The 14224-nt window shown below is 43.0% G+C and overlaps 1 protein-coding gene across 2 annotated transcripts in view; it reads right to left on the bottom strand.

Annotated features, from left to right (window-relative positions):
* Positions 1 to 14224, bottom strand: part of LOC107160568 (H-2 class I histocompatibility antigen, Q10 alpha chain-like) — a 25590-nt gene that overhangs the window by 6108 nt on the left and 5258 nt on the right. Inside the window, exon 5 of one of the 2 annotated variants that reach the window (XM_048786652.1) lies at positions 13327 to 14083. The exons of the other annotated variant lie outside the window; for it this stretch is intronic. The gene's annotated coding sequence lies outside the window, so the exon portion shown is untranslated. Of the gene's footprint in view, positions 1 to 13326; positions 14084 to 14224 lie in introns of those variants that run through there. 2 annotated transcript variants of the gene reach the window in all.

Below are 14224 nucleotides of genomic sequence, written 5' to 3'. Positions count from 1 at the left end.
CCCTCCCCTCCCCTCCCTTCCTAAATTGCCAAGGCTTTGAACTTGCAATCCTCCTGCCTCAGACTCCAGAGCTGCTGGGATTATAGGTATGCGCCACTGCAACTAGCTACTTTCATGGTCTTTGAAGATTCCTGTTAATATTCCAGTACTATTCAGTCCTACAGTTGCTGAAAATTACACTTTGCAGAACACTCCCCTGTTTTAAGTGTCTGGCATGGTGTCAGATAAATCAAATTAAGAAGTTAACCCTGTCTTCTGCATTGTAACGTGAATATATGCTTGATTAAAAGCCTCAAAAAGATTTTAGGGAGGCTGCCCTTTTTAGCTACCTCAAAGGAGAAAACAGAAAACAAGGAGTATTGTGATGGAATCATCTGGTCCCTCTTGCAGAGTGAGGAATGATTTTATTGGCAGCGGCAGGGTGGCAGAGCAATAAAGGCATCCAGTTCCGCCTCAGGAAATGAAAATCTTTGTTCATTGACCAGCTAATCATGCCCATGGTCAAATGTAAATGATCTTACTTTCTATCTATCTATTTATTTATTTATTTATTTATTTATTTTTGAGACAGGGTAGAACTAAGTTGGCCAGGTTGGCCTGGAACTTTTGATTCTCCTGCTTCAGCTTCCCCAATAGCTGGGATTACAGAAGTGTACACCACTCAGTTTAAATGATTTTCCTTTCATACTCCTGATTCTAGCTTGCAGAGTCAAGATGAGCTCTACATTACAGGACAGTCTAAAAGGAAGATGTAAATAAGTAAGCTTTTTACAGCTAAAAAGCCTCTTCTTATACAAAATAAATTTTTAAAAGAACATCAGCAGGGCGTGATGATGCATGCCTGTAATCCCAGTGGGTTAGGAGGCTGAGGCAGGAGGATTAAGAGTTCAAAGCCAGCCTCAGCAACTCAGTGAGAACCTGTCTCTAAATAAAATACAAAAAAGGGCTGGAGATGTGGCTCAGTGGTTAAACACCCCTGGGTTCAATCCCCAGTACTAAAAAAAAAAAGAACATGGACCTCAAAACAAAACATTTGTACTGCATATGCAAGAGAAATAGCTGTATAAATGATACCATGCCCACAGTGAACATATATGGCTACCCGACCAATATTCCTTATTGATTACATATAGGCCTTACTCAGTACTTTCTTACTCTGTCTCCTTTGTAGACTTAGCAGCCGAGGAATTCTTTCCAAACTTATTTCCTACATTATGGAAAATTAATCATTTTTTCTTTTAAACATTACAACAATAAATATTTTATAAACTTTTATTGTCTCCATACCCTGCAGTGCTAATATCAATTGTGTGGGAGAAGTGCCTTTTTCTCCTATTCCTGAAAATCACTTGACATTCTTAAGTCTATTAATAACAGCTTCTCTCCACAATGCTCCTAAAACTGAAAAGCTTGATTATTTCCAAAGTAGACAAAAAAATCTGTGCTGAATTAGTAACTAGCAAGAGAGAATTCTATGTAGCCACACCTGGCTGGTAGTTACAATGTATACACACTAAGTAGACCATCATACAAAAATAGTTCTTTATAATGTTAACTATTATGAGTTAAGTCAAATTCTAAATCATGCTATTATAATTTGTGTGATCACCAGTGAAAGGAAGTGACAAACTATGAACTGTTTAATGAAAGAGAACATGTCAATTACTATCAGTTTATATATATATAACTTACGTACAATAGAAATTTTTACCTGGTAAGTATGATTCCTGTATTTGGCACCACCATCATTTAAATCCTGGTATGTTTGAAATAAAAGTGTACTTTTACTGTACAGTTTTGTTTTTTTTTCTGGGTATGGAATTCAGAGTCTTGTGCATGCTGGGCAAGCACTCTACCACTGAGCTACACCTCTAGTATTTATTTTTCACTATCCTATTATTTAAGAAAGGGGTTATCTTAATTTGTTTCTTTTAGTTTTGATGTTTGTTTATATTTACTGATATGCTATATAAGGAACTTCTCTGGTTTGAAGAATCATTTGGTCTCCCCAAGTAAAGGAATAATTTATTTTTTCTTAAGTTAGCTTTCCATTAAAATTTTAATTTCAAAATCTTCTCCAGAAAATTCTAGAAGAAGAATGGAAGTTTTCCTTCTTAGCTTCAGTGTAGTAAAACCCAGAAGCACAGGACATAGTTTCTTCCATGAGCAAACTTAATTATTACCCTGAGGAAGTGATGGTGCTAGGATCTGATAAAGGTAGCAGTGAATTTTGTAGCTAAATTTGTAAAATAAGGATGATCATAATATTTAATATATGATGCTTATAGGGCAGTGTTCTGTGTTTGTTTTCAATGCAACCTAGAAAAAGTCCATTTTTCTAAAATGAAGCATAAACATATATAGACACACACATGTGTATATACACATGTGTGTAAAAAAATTATATATATATATAAACACACACACATACACACACACACACACATAAAAGTTCCATAAAGGAGTGCTTACCTTTACTATTCTCCATGTGCTTCATTATTTTCTTTTATTTCATTTTAAAGTAATGCTGGGCATGACCCATTCATTATAAAACCCCCTAACTGGTCAAAAAAACCACTGTTTGAAAACCACTGTTGTAGGAAAACATAAGGAAATAAATACATTTTATAAACTGTAAAACACTACTAAGCTGTAAGCAATTGCTACTAAATAGCTAGTTAAGAACTTTATTGGCCTACAGACTACCTCTTCTTCCTTGGATACTACAAGTAGGGGTCAAATTCACCAAGACTTGGTAAGGAAATAGTACTCCTGCTGACTATTAAAACAATTCTCTAATGCTTAGGGAGATCAGGACTAGCAGACAAGACATTAACCATATCAGCACCCAAGGAAAGGAAGGCAAATTAGAAGCTAAATAAAAAAGCAAATATCTGTTTAGTGATTTGATTTATAAAATACTTTCAGATACATGTTCACTAATCTAGGGGGAAAGAGAAGCTCAAAGAGGTTGAGACCTGCCCAAGATTAGTAAGTGGCAGAGATGTTATCTAAGCCCTCCTCCTTCCACTGTGATAAAATGCCAGGAAAGGAAAAGTGGTCAGGACATGAGATTCACTGTGATCTATCAAAGATGTTTATGTCTTCTGCCTTTCTCCAGAAGAAAAAGGACTATACAGAAGGTGGGGAAGCAACTCCAGATTTTGGGAGTGAGGCATGGCCAGTTGCTCCTATTAGTTGAAGATTCCCACCTGGCATTTTTGTATACTAAACATTTGTTTTTGACATTGTTTGTGCTCTGAGGTTCCAGACATCTACTATGTACTGTGGTCTTTTATTCCTGTCTGTGAGGGTCTTTGAGACTTTAGTCAAGTTATTCAAATTATACTTGTTCAAGACTTACATTACAGGGAAATCAAGCACTAAATATCTGTTACCCATACCCCTTACTCTTAGGTAAACTGAAAGTATCAACATTAGTGGTTTCTGATGACTGCCATATGTCTGCTCAGTTTCTTCTGAGGAAGCCAGCTCCAGCCTTCATGATTTTATCTCCTTTCTCCACACAATGCCCATCTCTCTTCATTGTGCTCCCTTCCCCTCCAAATATAGAAAAGTTCAACTTTCAAGTACCTGGCAGTGTGGGGAAGGGATGCCACTATTAACAAGTTCCCTTCTTTCCTTGCCAACCCCCTCCCCCGTTGTCTTCTTATTCTCACGTTTTACTCTTGAGCCATTCCATCCAGTGGCACCAGGCTGTGCTGTTTGTGGCTCCTTGATTCTCAGCACACCACATGAATCGATTCTTTGTCCAATTCATAGAAGAGTTTCAAGGCTTCTTGGTGTTTGGAGCTCATTCCCCCTACTTCGTTCATAAATAGTGGGGCACATTTGGCAAATTATATGGACTTTGTTGGCCAGCTGTAAGGTAGGAAGAAAGCTGCAACTGTAAAGCTCTTTTGGCATCGGGACAGGTTAACTGCGGTGGAGGGAGTGGGGAAAGCGAGTGGGTGACAGGATACAGCTCTTCGTGGTCTTCATCATATTCTTCTAGTTATCTCTTCTGGATGACATCAATTCTCAGGTCATGTCCCAATCCTAAGGTAATAGTTCCAAACTTCGTCTTCTTCCTCCTGGTCTTACACATGGTCCTCATTGTCCCTATTCCTGATACCATCGTCACCAACAATGAGTTCAATCATCCTCTTGGTTTTGGAACAAAAAGCATTCCTACAATACAAGACCTCCCGAATGGAGTTGACCCATCCACCGAACACCCGCCACTGCCTCCTCCTCTTCTCATCTTAATCTGCCTCATCTTTCAAGCCCCACGGCTGGGTCACACACGGTCGGCGGAAAGTTGTGCCCATAGCTGATGGACATAGGATTATTGAAGTGTTCTAGGCAGATGCCACATTCCGTTTTTTCCTTAAGTGTCTGCATAGTGTTGGGAGTATTGGCATAACCAGCCATTTTATAGAGCTGAGCCCTGCAACAACTGAAAGCTGAGGAGCAGGGACTTGCCTGTAAGCCTGCCTCTGATTTACTTTGTGACCCGACGCTGTGACTCAACCCGTTTTCCTCCTTAACCCTGATCTCCTTTCTCAGGCTCTGCGCAGTTCAGGTCCACAATCAGAACCACAGGTCCACGACCATGCTGAGATTAGCAGGGACGAAACAAGCCTGGAACCCGCAGCTCCATTTGAGTCTCAGTGTAAAGTCTCAAATCCGGTCTCCTGGCTCTCGGGATTTGCACAACCACAGCTCCTCACTCTGACCCAGGCAACCGGAAATGACGTAAGCCAATCCCGCCTCACTTAAGAGGGGCTGGGGTACAGGGTCGGAGGACCGCAGCTCCGTGGCATTCCGGGAGACGACCTTGGCTGGAATTCCTGCAGTCCATCAAGCCACAACTGATTGGAAAGACTGATTGGTTGGATCAGGCGGGCGGAGGCGCAGAATCCACTTAAGTCACCGACCACTTAAAGTTCATTGTAGTCTGCTAGACACCGAGAGCAAGAGGCCGCAGCAGAGGAGGTGTAGAGAAACCGACCCCAAAGGGTGGCGTGCACTGCGGTCAAGCTCTAGTGGGGGGCTTTTTACGTTACTTAACTCTTTTAGGAAGAAGGCCTGAGGACTTTGTGTGAGGACTTGGGTGAAAGGCGGCCAAGCTCGTGGGCGGGGTCTGCAGGAAACGGCTGGGCCTGCAGAAATGCTGCGGTGGGGCTTGAAATGGGCAAAGTAGGCCGTGATGCTGAAGGGTCTTGCGCCTCCAACTTTTCTCCGCCTCCTCTTTTCTTGCTACCGGAGGAGCCTCGGTCTTCTAACATTGACCTTTCTTGCGACCTTGACATCTGTGACCATTTCCATTGCCCATACACAGCTTGGAAACAGCAAATTCAGCACACCCTACACCGACTTCTGTAAATCTTTTCACCTCCTTGCATCCATAATTCTTCCATTCATCTTTCATCTATTTCTTCATTCAGAACCTAGCTACCCAACCACCCATGCTTTTTTTCTTCCAGTATTGGGGATTTGACCCAGAGTCTGGTGCATTCAGGAGACACACTCTTCCATTGAGCTACAGTCCCATCCCATTCATTTGTAATCAGTTCACACATCATACACATTTGTCCTGCCGAGGCTCAGATCCTGGGGAGTAGATTCAGGATCTGGGCAGGTGGAAGAAGATGCAAGATGCAGCTGGGATAGTAGACATACTTTATTTAGAGAGGGCAGCAGACTTTAAGCAGCCTCCAGTTCCAGCTTTAACCCCCCCACCCCCACAACGAGTTCCATTTAGCCCTCATAGGCCTTTTTATATTGCAGAGCAGAGAAGGCACATTGCCAGCAGGTTACATCAGTGGGTGCATGCTCATAAACAAATGTTTATAACCTTGAGTATGTATGCTGAATCAGAGTGTTTGTGAACTTGGCTACACACTTAAAAACAGTCTGTAGGAAGGCTTTGGGAGGGAACCTAAATAGTCATCCAGGGTGTACTCATTGACATCGAGAAACTGATGTGACTCCATTTTTGAGAAACCAGCCTCTAACTCAGAGCAAAGCCTGTCCACGGAAGAGGGCATGGCCCTTGTCCTTGGAAAAACCCACAGAGCACTCCTAGGCACATACCCACCCTGCTGAGTTGTTTGTCTGCAAATAATAGGAGAGATCTGTGGCGCCAGGTGTCCCTGACTCTGTCAGGCTAGGTGAGGACCCATATAGCAACCCTCTAGCAACTACCAATCAGCATGAGACAGGGAAAATACCTGGGATGCCAGGTGACCCTCCCAGTAGTTTATGGTGGTTGATAACATGTTGGGAAACTATGTAGTTCAGCACGTACACCCCTCATGGGTTAAACCAATCCGTTCAAACGAATCCCCCCCTTGTACTAACCAATCACCCCTACCCAACTTGTTCCTGCCAGTGAATGTGCTAATCATGTTTTAGAGTTGTTTTATGATTTTCCTGCGGTGTGTGATGATTTGCTAAGAGATGCTGTGATGTATGTGAAGTCCCTGCCTTCCCCAAAGAGTGAATAAAACTGCTGCAAACCCTGGACTCTGGGCCTCTCAGCGTCACCAGTTGCTGTGTGCGCAGAGGACTGAGTTAGCTCACAATAAACTCCTCTTTGCTGCTTACAAAAATTAAAAAAATTCCTTCAGTGGCTGGCAATCATTTCCCCAACTTTGCCTTGAATAACCTTGGAGTGCTGTGAACATAGAAAGTTGAATCCTGGGTCTTCCACTCTTACTTCAATCACAACAGCTTTATCTGCATTATAAAATAGGCTCTGTCTGAGATTTTGTTGGAACAAAAGGACTCAAAGTATAAAAATCTTAGTCTTTGGCTGAGAGCTAAGTGGGGAGAATATCGGCTCTACTCGAAATCCTGCAGTCCCTGAGCTGATCCCATTGGCTCACCTCAGTCCCCTGAATGTGAATGGCAGATTCTTGAAGGAAGATCAGAGTAGCATACCTCCATGTCTATCATCGACTACCAGGGAACTTGTCCCTCTCCTTTATCACTGACAGTGCCCACTCTGATGTCACTACTTTGTTGAAGCCGAACATCATGGCAGGGAGTAGTCAGTGAAGCAAAGCTGCTCATCTTATGGTGACTGGGAGGCAAAAAAGAAGCAGGAAAGGGGGTCCCAATATCCCTTCATGGGCATGCTCCCAAGAGCCTAAATTCCTGTCACTAGGCCCCACCTCCTAAATGTTTCACCACCTCCCTATAGTATCATGGGTTGGAGAATAAGCCTTCAATTCAGAGGACTTCAGTGGGGGGCATTTAAGATCCAAACTATAACATTCTCCCACCTAGAAGACTCTTGTCTCACTACTTCACCTGGATATTGCTAATTATTCTTCAGCTCTGCCCAGACATAGACTCCTAAATGAGACTCTTCCTGAGGCTGGTACCAGGCTGTGTTCAGATCTTAACTCTATCACTTGCTCTATGCGTGACTTTGGCTTAATTTCTTAACATCTCTGTGATGTAGTTTTCCTATGTGTCAAATAAAAGATGATTGTAGCACACACCTCATGGGTTGTAGTGCAGTAGGATTAATTGACATCTATAAAGTGGAACAGTGCCCTCTGGACTTATCTCTATATTCTCATGACCTAGCTGTATTCTTTTTCTGTAACAAATTGGCTTCAGAGACTCCCACTTAGAATAGAGTGGAGTGATAAGGAAATTGTGGTAATATATAGCTCACCACATGTCATTTTAGTGGTTCTGAGGGCCTTATATCTGGAGAGAAAGGAATTAAAACTCAGGCTTGACCTGCCTAAAATGGAACACCTATTCATGTTGTTTTATTTTTAATTTCTATTATGTAATCTGGGAGCCTTCCTGGAGATCAGGATTGAGCCCAAATAGCCATGAGGTGAAGAGGGGGGATATCTGAACAACAAGAATTGAAACTGAGCAAGGTGTGGTGGAGCATGCCTGTAATCCCAGCAGCTTGGGAGCCTGAGGCAGGAGGATTGCAAGTTTGGGGCCAGCCTCAGCAATTTAGCAATCCCTAAACAACTTAGCAAGACCCTGTTTCAAAATAAAAGATTTTGGGAATGTATCTCAGTGGTAAAGTACCCTGGGTTCAGTCGCCAGATTAAAAAAAAAAAACAAACTAGAATTCTACACCTATACCTTAATTCAACTTCTGCTTTTCACAAAAAGGGTGAAGTTAGTGAAGTGGGAGAAGGAGTTAGGGAGAAGACTGAGGGAATAGACAGATGCTGAGCTCAGGAAGGAAGAAGGATAACTGAAGGAAAGAGCAAGAAGCTGGGCTTGAAGAAGATGGATAGAGAAAGATAATAGAAGACAAGGGGCCTAAATGGAACTTAAACATTCATTCTCAAGAATACCTAGGCAAATGAGCATCTGTAAAGTTTAGTGCATACATTTTTCATCTTGCTTTCACTTGGAAATTACTATCTCCTATGGTTCAAATGTGTCCCCCCAAAAGTGCATTTATTGGAAATGGTTCTCAATATAGCAATGTTGATTTGTGGGAAGACTTTTGGGAGGTGATTGGGCTATGAGGGCTCTAGATGAACCCCATTCAAATGTGTCCCCCCAAAAGTGCATTTATTGGAAACATGGTCCTCAATATAGCAATGTTGATTTGTGGAAAGACTTTTGGGAGGTGATTGGGCTATGAGGGCTCTAGATGAACCCCATTCATTGATTAATGGTTAATGGGTTATCTTGGGAGCAGCAGAGCAAGTAGATCAGGGCAAGGGAAAAGGGGAGGGAAAGGAAAGTACTGGTGAAGGAGACTGAGCAAATTATATTATGTGTATATATGAATATGGCATAATGAATCCCACTATTTTCTATAATTATAATGCACCAATAGGAAAAAAGTGAGCTTTCTTTGGCTTTCTTGCTCCTTGTTTGTGTGATGGCTTCCACCATTTATGATACAGCAAGAAGGCCCTCCTCACCAGATGCTGAGCAGATGCTGGCATGTGCTTGTGAACTTTCCAGCCTCCAGAGCCATGAACCAATCAAAATCTTTTCTTTGTAAATTACCTCATAGCAACTATTTTGTTATAGAAAAAGAACTAAGACCCCCACCCGCTGCCCAGATCTGAGTGGCAGCTTAAGAGGGATTTCATTTAGATTCCCTCAAAATTTGGGAGATGATATTTTCCAGGGTCGAAGGGGGGCTTATTTTTCAATTCTCTCACGACCTTGCCATCTCTTCAATCAGGCAGCTGTCCTATTCACAGGAGGACTGTTAGCCTTCTCCTGAACCCAGCTTGGAGCTCTGCTGAGGGTGCTCTTGGAGCAGGCCCTTAAAGTACATCTGGCACACTTAGGGCCACATGTGCCCACTATCCAAGAGGCACTGGGAAAGAAACAGCAGTGAGATGCATTCAGGACTAAAGTTCAGTGCCCTCTGCAGATTCCCTGAATCCTACAGCCTTTTCCTGTTACCCTGTCCTATGAACTCCAGCTGTCTTGGTCAGCCTGAAATCTCAGCTACACCTCAACTCAGGGGCTTACCTGATTCTGCCTGGGTTTCCCCTCCCTGCACTTATTTGAGGCACTAAGTTGGGGCGATTATAGGGCTTGCCTTGTTTCCTGTCTCAGATCAGTTTTCCTTGCTTGATGCCAAGTATCTTTAAAACCGAAAGTTTTTTTGTTTTTTTCAAGTGGGAAGGTAAATCTTATCTGTTGGTTCATCTTGGCTGAAAGTGGTAGTTCACCCACCACATTTTTTTTCTTTTTTGGTTTTGGGGATTGAACCCAGAGGTGCTTAACCACTGAGCCACATCCCCAGACCTTTTTTTTTTTTCTTTTTAAAAATTTATTAGAGACAGAGTCTTGCCGATTTGCTAAGGGGCTCACTAAGTTGCTGAGGCTGGCTTTGAACTCTCGATCCTCCTACCTCAGCCTCCCAAGCCACTGGGATTACATGCATGTGCCACAGTGCCCAGGTCATCCACCACATTTTATTCCTAGTAGAAAAACCTCTCTATATAACTTTATTTCCAATGATAAAATGTATTTTTAAATTACATATTCATATAGCCCTTGCTATGTGTAAAAAACTTTTAGGTACTTTTGCATATGGGTATTAAGGCATATAATCCTCACATATCTTTATAATATTATTACTCCATCTTACAGATATAGAAACTGAGAAACAAAATGGTTAGTCGCATGATCAGATAGGTGACAGAACTGGGATCTGAACCCTGAGAGGTTACATAGATGCTTTGGGACATTTATGTATTAAAATATGTAGACATCAACTCACCCATTTATTTCTGTTTCTTCCTCTCATCTATATTATTTATATATCTTGGCTAGCATGTTTTGAGCACCTAATGTTTTCTACCAAGGTTCTGAGACACTGGGGAGCAACCTTTGCTGTCTGCCTTGATGCTCCCTAGCTGTGGGATTGTGGGCATGCACTTATGTCTCTTTCTATGTGTGTCTCTCTCCCTCCTCTCTCTCTCTCAGCAGTGCTAGGGATCAAATCCAGGGCTTTGTTTATGCTAGGACAGCACTCTACCATTGAGCTACACACCCAGCCCTATGGCAACTCTCTCTTGTAGTTGCGTCATCCTAAAATAGGAATAAGAATATATTTACCAAGTTGTTGTGAATGTGAAATGAGTTAATATGAAAGGAACTTTTTACAGTTTCACATGCTAGTACTATATAAGCATTAGCTTTTCTTGTCATGTTTGCTCAATGCAAGACAGCCCACAATGAGAAAGACTAGGGGCTGGGATATAGCTCAGTGGTTAAATGCTTGCCTAGAATGTATAAGGCCCTAGGTTCAATCCCCAGCATGGACTTGGAGGCACTGAGAGGAAGAAGGGCTGGAAGAAAATAAAAATAGGAGGACTTTTATCCTAGTTGCTGGGATGAGGAGGAGGATATGAAGATGATGTTTAGTTTCTCTTCCAAAGAATGGTACTGGCTATATGTTTTGTCTATATCTTTAGTTGTGGGTTTAGGAAACTGCCTAGAAGAAAGGTCCATTCCTCATCTTAGTTGTTTTTCTAACGTGCTTCCCTTTGGTAAGGGAAAACTCCCTTAGGTGTTAAGTTTGAGGACTTCTTATTTGGCAGGCTATGGATAGAACAGATAGAAAACAGAAGTTGACAAAATATGTGGGGATGGCACACNTTAGCAGGAGAGATTTGTACCAATAGGGGGTAGATCTCAGGGCTGTCCAAGAACTTGGCACTCCACTAGTTGGGGAGAACCCCTGTCTTCCTACAGTGAGATCCCAAGGCCAGTCCAGTCTGGGCACAGGGAGGGAAGCAGTGCCAGCAGTGGCCAGTGGTGGTGCCCTCAGGCACTTAAATCAATGTGCCCTGCTGGGTGGGAAGGCTGTTTTTCTCAGGGGGGAAGAAACTGCAAAGCTTTCATCATGACCTTGCCAGATTTGCAGGTCTCTTCTCTGCTTCCAAAGGTGCTCAGAGCCCTCCTAACTTGCCCTTCACCTCCCATTCCTAAAATTATATATATTTTGGGGGGTCCTGCAGTGTCCTCTAGTTTTCCCCACTTTCTTTCCACTACCTGACCAAAAGTCACAGAGTACCTTGAACGTTCTGTGACCCAGTCAGCAGCAGGTGTTCCCCCAGCAAGCTGATGTTCAAGCTAGGGTCTTAGAACATCCCCTGCAGGGACATGTTTACATAATGTTATGGTTTGGATCTTAGATGTCCCTCAAAAACCTATGTTTTGAAAGCTTAGTAGCCAGTCTATGGTGTTGCTGGAAAGTGGTGGAACTTTAGGATGTGAGGCCTAGTGGAAAGAAGTTAGGTGACTGGGTGTGTGCACCTGGGAGGGGGGCATTAGGACCCCAGCCCTTTCCTCTTCTTTGCCTCCTGGCTGCCATGAGGTTTCCTCCACTGTGATATTCTGCTATGCCATAGGTCTCAAAACAATGGGGCCAAGTGACTATGGCTAAAACCTCTGGAACCACGAGCCCAAAACAAATCCTCCTTTTAAGTTGTCTTTCTCAAGTATTTTCCCAGTGAGGGAAAGCTGACTAAAACACAGAGAAAAGCTGCAAAATCTATGGGAGGGAGGCAGTATGATAATTGGGTAGAAGTTGTGGGGGATTAGTGTGCAAAATTATCAGAGGCTTATAGAGATGCTTTAGGATCCCTCAAATTCCAAAATGTATTTATATGTCCATGGGTAAAACACTGAACTAACCTCTAAGTAAAATACAGTTAAAAAAATAGTCAAAGTCATGTCCAGTTGCCAAGGGTCTCATAATCCAGTTAAGTAGTAGACACTGCCTGAAGCTCAGGACAGCATTTCCCTTAGCAGGAGGAATGGTGGATTCTATCTGGCAGATGTTGTCTGCGATGCCTTGGGGGACTCTTGAGAACAAGAAGTTAGGATGAGGGATGCTCCAGAAGTGGGAGGATAAAGACTGAAGATTAAGTGGAAGAAAGTCCTTTAGGCCAGGAGGCCACTACAGCGGCTATCTGCTCTCCTTCTAGTCAGAGCTCTTCTGTCCACCATCCCCCTGCCCTTAAGGTCCTGTGGCTTCCATGCAGGTGTCATGCCTAGGTGAGAAGGCCATGTGAGCTGAGGGGCCTGCACTGACCACCAAGGTGGGGAAAGCCAGCATAAAAAGGCAGTGAGGTACCAAAGCAAGGGTTGCTGATAGATATCAAGGATAGTTGTAGATGTGTTCAGGCAGTTTTTAAAATAAGTAGCCAATAAGGCCATTAGGAAGACTGAAGTGACCTTATCTTTACAGTGGTACGCAGCCTGAGGTCTGCTGCTGTCCTCTGTACAGCCCATGGCCTCTCTGCCCTTTTTCCTCATTGGAAGAGATGGTCCTATAAGCCCTCAGCACTAGAGGCATTTAGGGTCCTGGACATGGAAAAGTACAGATCTAGATAGGAACTTCCATGTCCTTATTCCCAGGGCTCTCACTTATGTAAACCAATCCTAGGGGGACAGGTCCACCTCAGTCTAAAAGCTCCCTGACCTTCTATAAACCCCCTGTCCTGAAAGAAGCCATGCAAGATGCCAGCCTAAGTCCTATCCTTACCCATAAAGGATCTAACTTCGAGGGGGTAGGGTTTGGGGGTAGATTAAATCAGCTGTAGTTCTGGGGATCCAGAGGAGTCTGAAGTCTTGGGAGAGAGGCACAGAAAGGTGAAACAGCTGTATCAATGTGAAATAAGACTGGACAGCCAGCAGCTTCCTCCAACCTGCTTCTGCCACCTCTTCTACTCAGGGAAGAAGGGTTGGGTGTACCTAGGCACTCATGCCCAGACTCGCCTTTTAGCTAGACTCCACTCCAACCATCCAGCCAGAGAACTCTGTTTTTATCAGTGAAAATAAAACATGTTTATTACTGTAAAACTTTATTAATACAGGTCCATAATCCCTTACTTGAAACCTCTGGGTCAGATGTATTTATAATTCCTTGCATATTAGAAAGGATTCTATCTGGCAGATGTTGAATATATTAGCATTTCAGTAGAGAATTGCAAAAAGGCACACTAGAAGAAATTAAGGGTATAAATGATCTCACTTCAGTTCGGGTCAGGTTTGATGCCCAAATTAGGAAAAAACCCTTGGCTTTTGGATGTTTTTGCATTTTAGAATTGCAGGTAAAGGATTGGAGACCTGTACTTAACTGCACATTTACAGAACAGCATAGTTGTCCTTGAGACTTGGTGCAGTGGTGAATCACACAGATGGCAGTCAGACTGCCTGGTCTCATTACAGTTCTGCCTATGGCTCACCCTCTCTGGACCTCAGGTTTTTCACCCACAGCACAGGATTATTCTTCCACATATGCATGTTAGGAGGATTAAACAGCTTAATGAAAGTAAAGTGCTTAGAACCTTGCTTGATAATACACATAGAAAACCTTGGTGTCACTGAGACAGACATTTAAGTGCCATTCTTCAATAAGATCTAAATTACTAGCTCACTGTTGAGGCCCTGCAGGCCACAGCACAGGCTGGAAAATTTTTTGTAGTATCAAAGTCTTTCACATTCTTGGGCTTTGGTTTCCCAGAGAAGTAGAACATGGAAGTTTCAGAAGTTCTTGTAAGAAGGATCTGTCATGGTTCCTGTGGATCCGGTAGGCTCCTAGCTAGAGGACAAACATGATGAAGAAGAGGCAGAGGAGGCTCCTCCATGAGTCCATTATCCACTGAAATCCAACAACCCCATAACAGTGAAACACTTACTTGCCCGGGTCCCTGGCTTCCTCTCCATTCCAACCCACCAGCCC

This window comes from Marmota marmota, unplaced genomic scaffold (genome assembly GCF_001458135.2).
Source record: "Marmota marmota marmota unplaced genomic scaffold, marMar, whole genome shotgun sequence".
Lineage (NCBI taxonomy): Eukaryota > Metazoa > Chordata > Mammalia > Rodentia > Sciuridae > Marmota > Marmota marmota.
The sequence above is the reverse complement of the archived record's forward strand: the minus strand, read 5'-3'. Positions and strand labels throughout refer to the sequence as shown.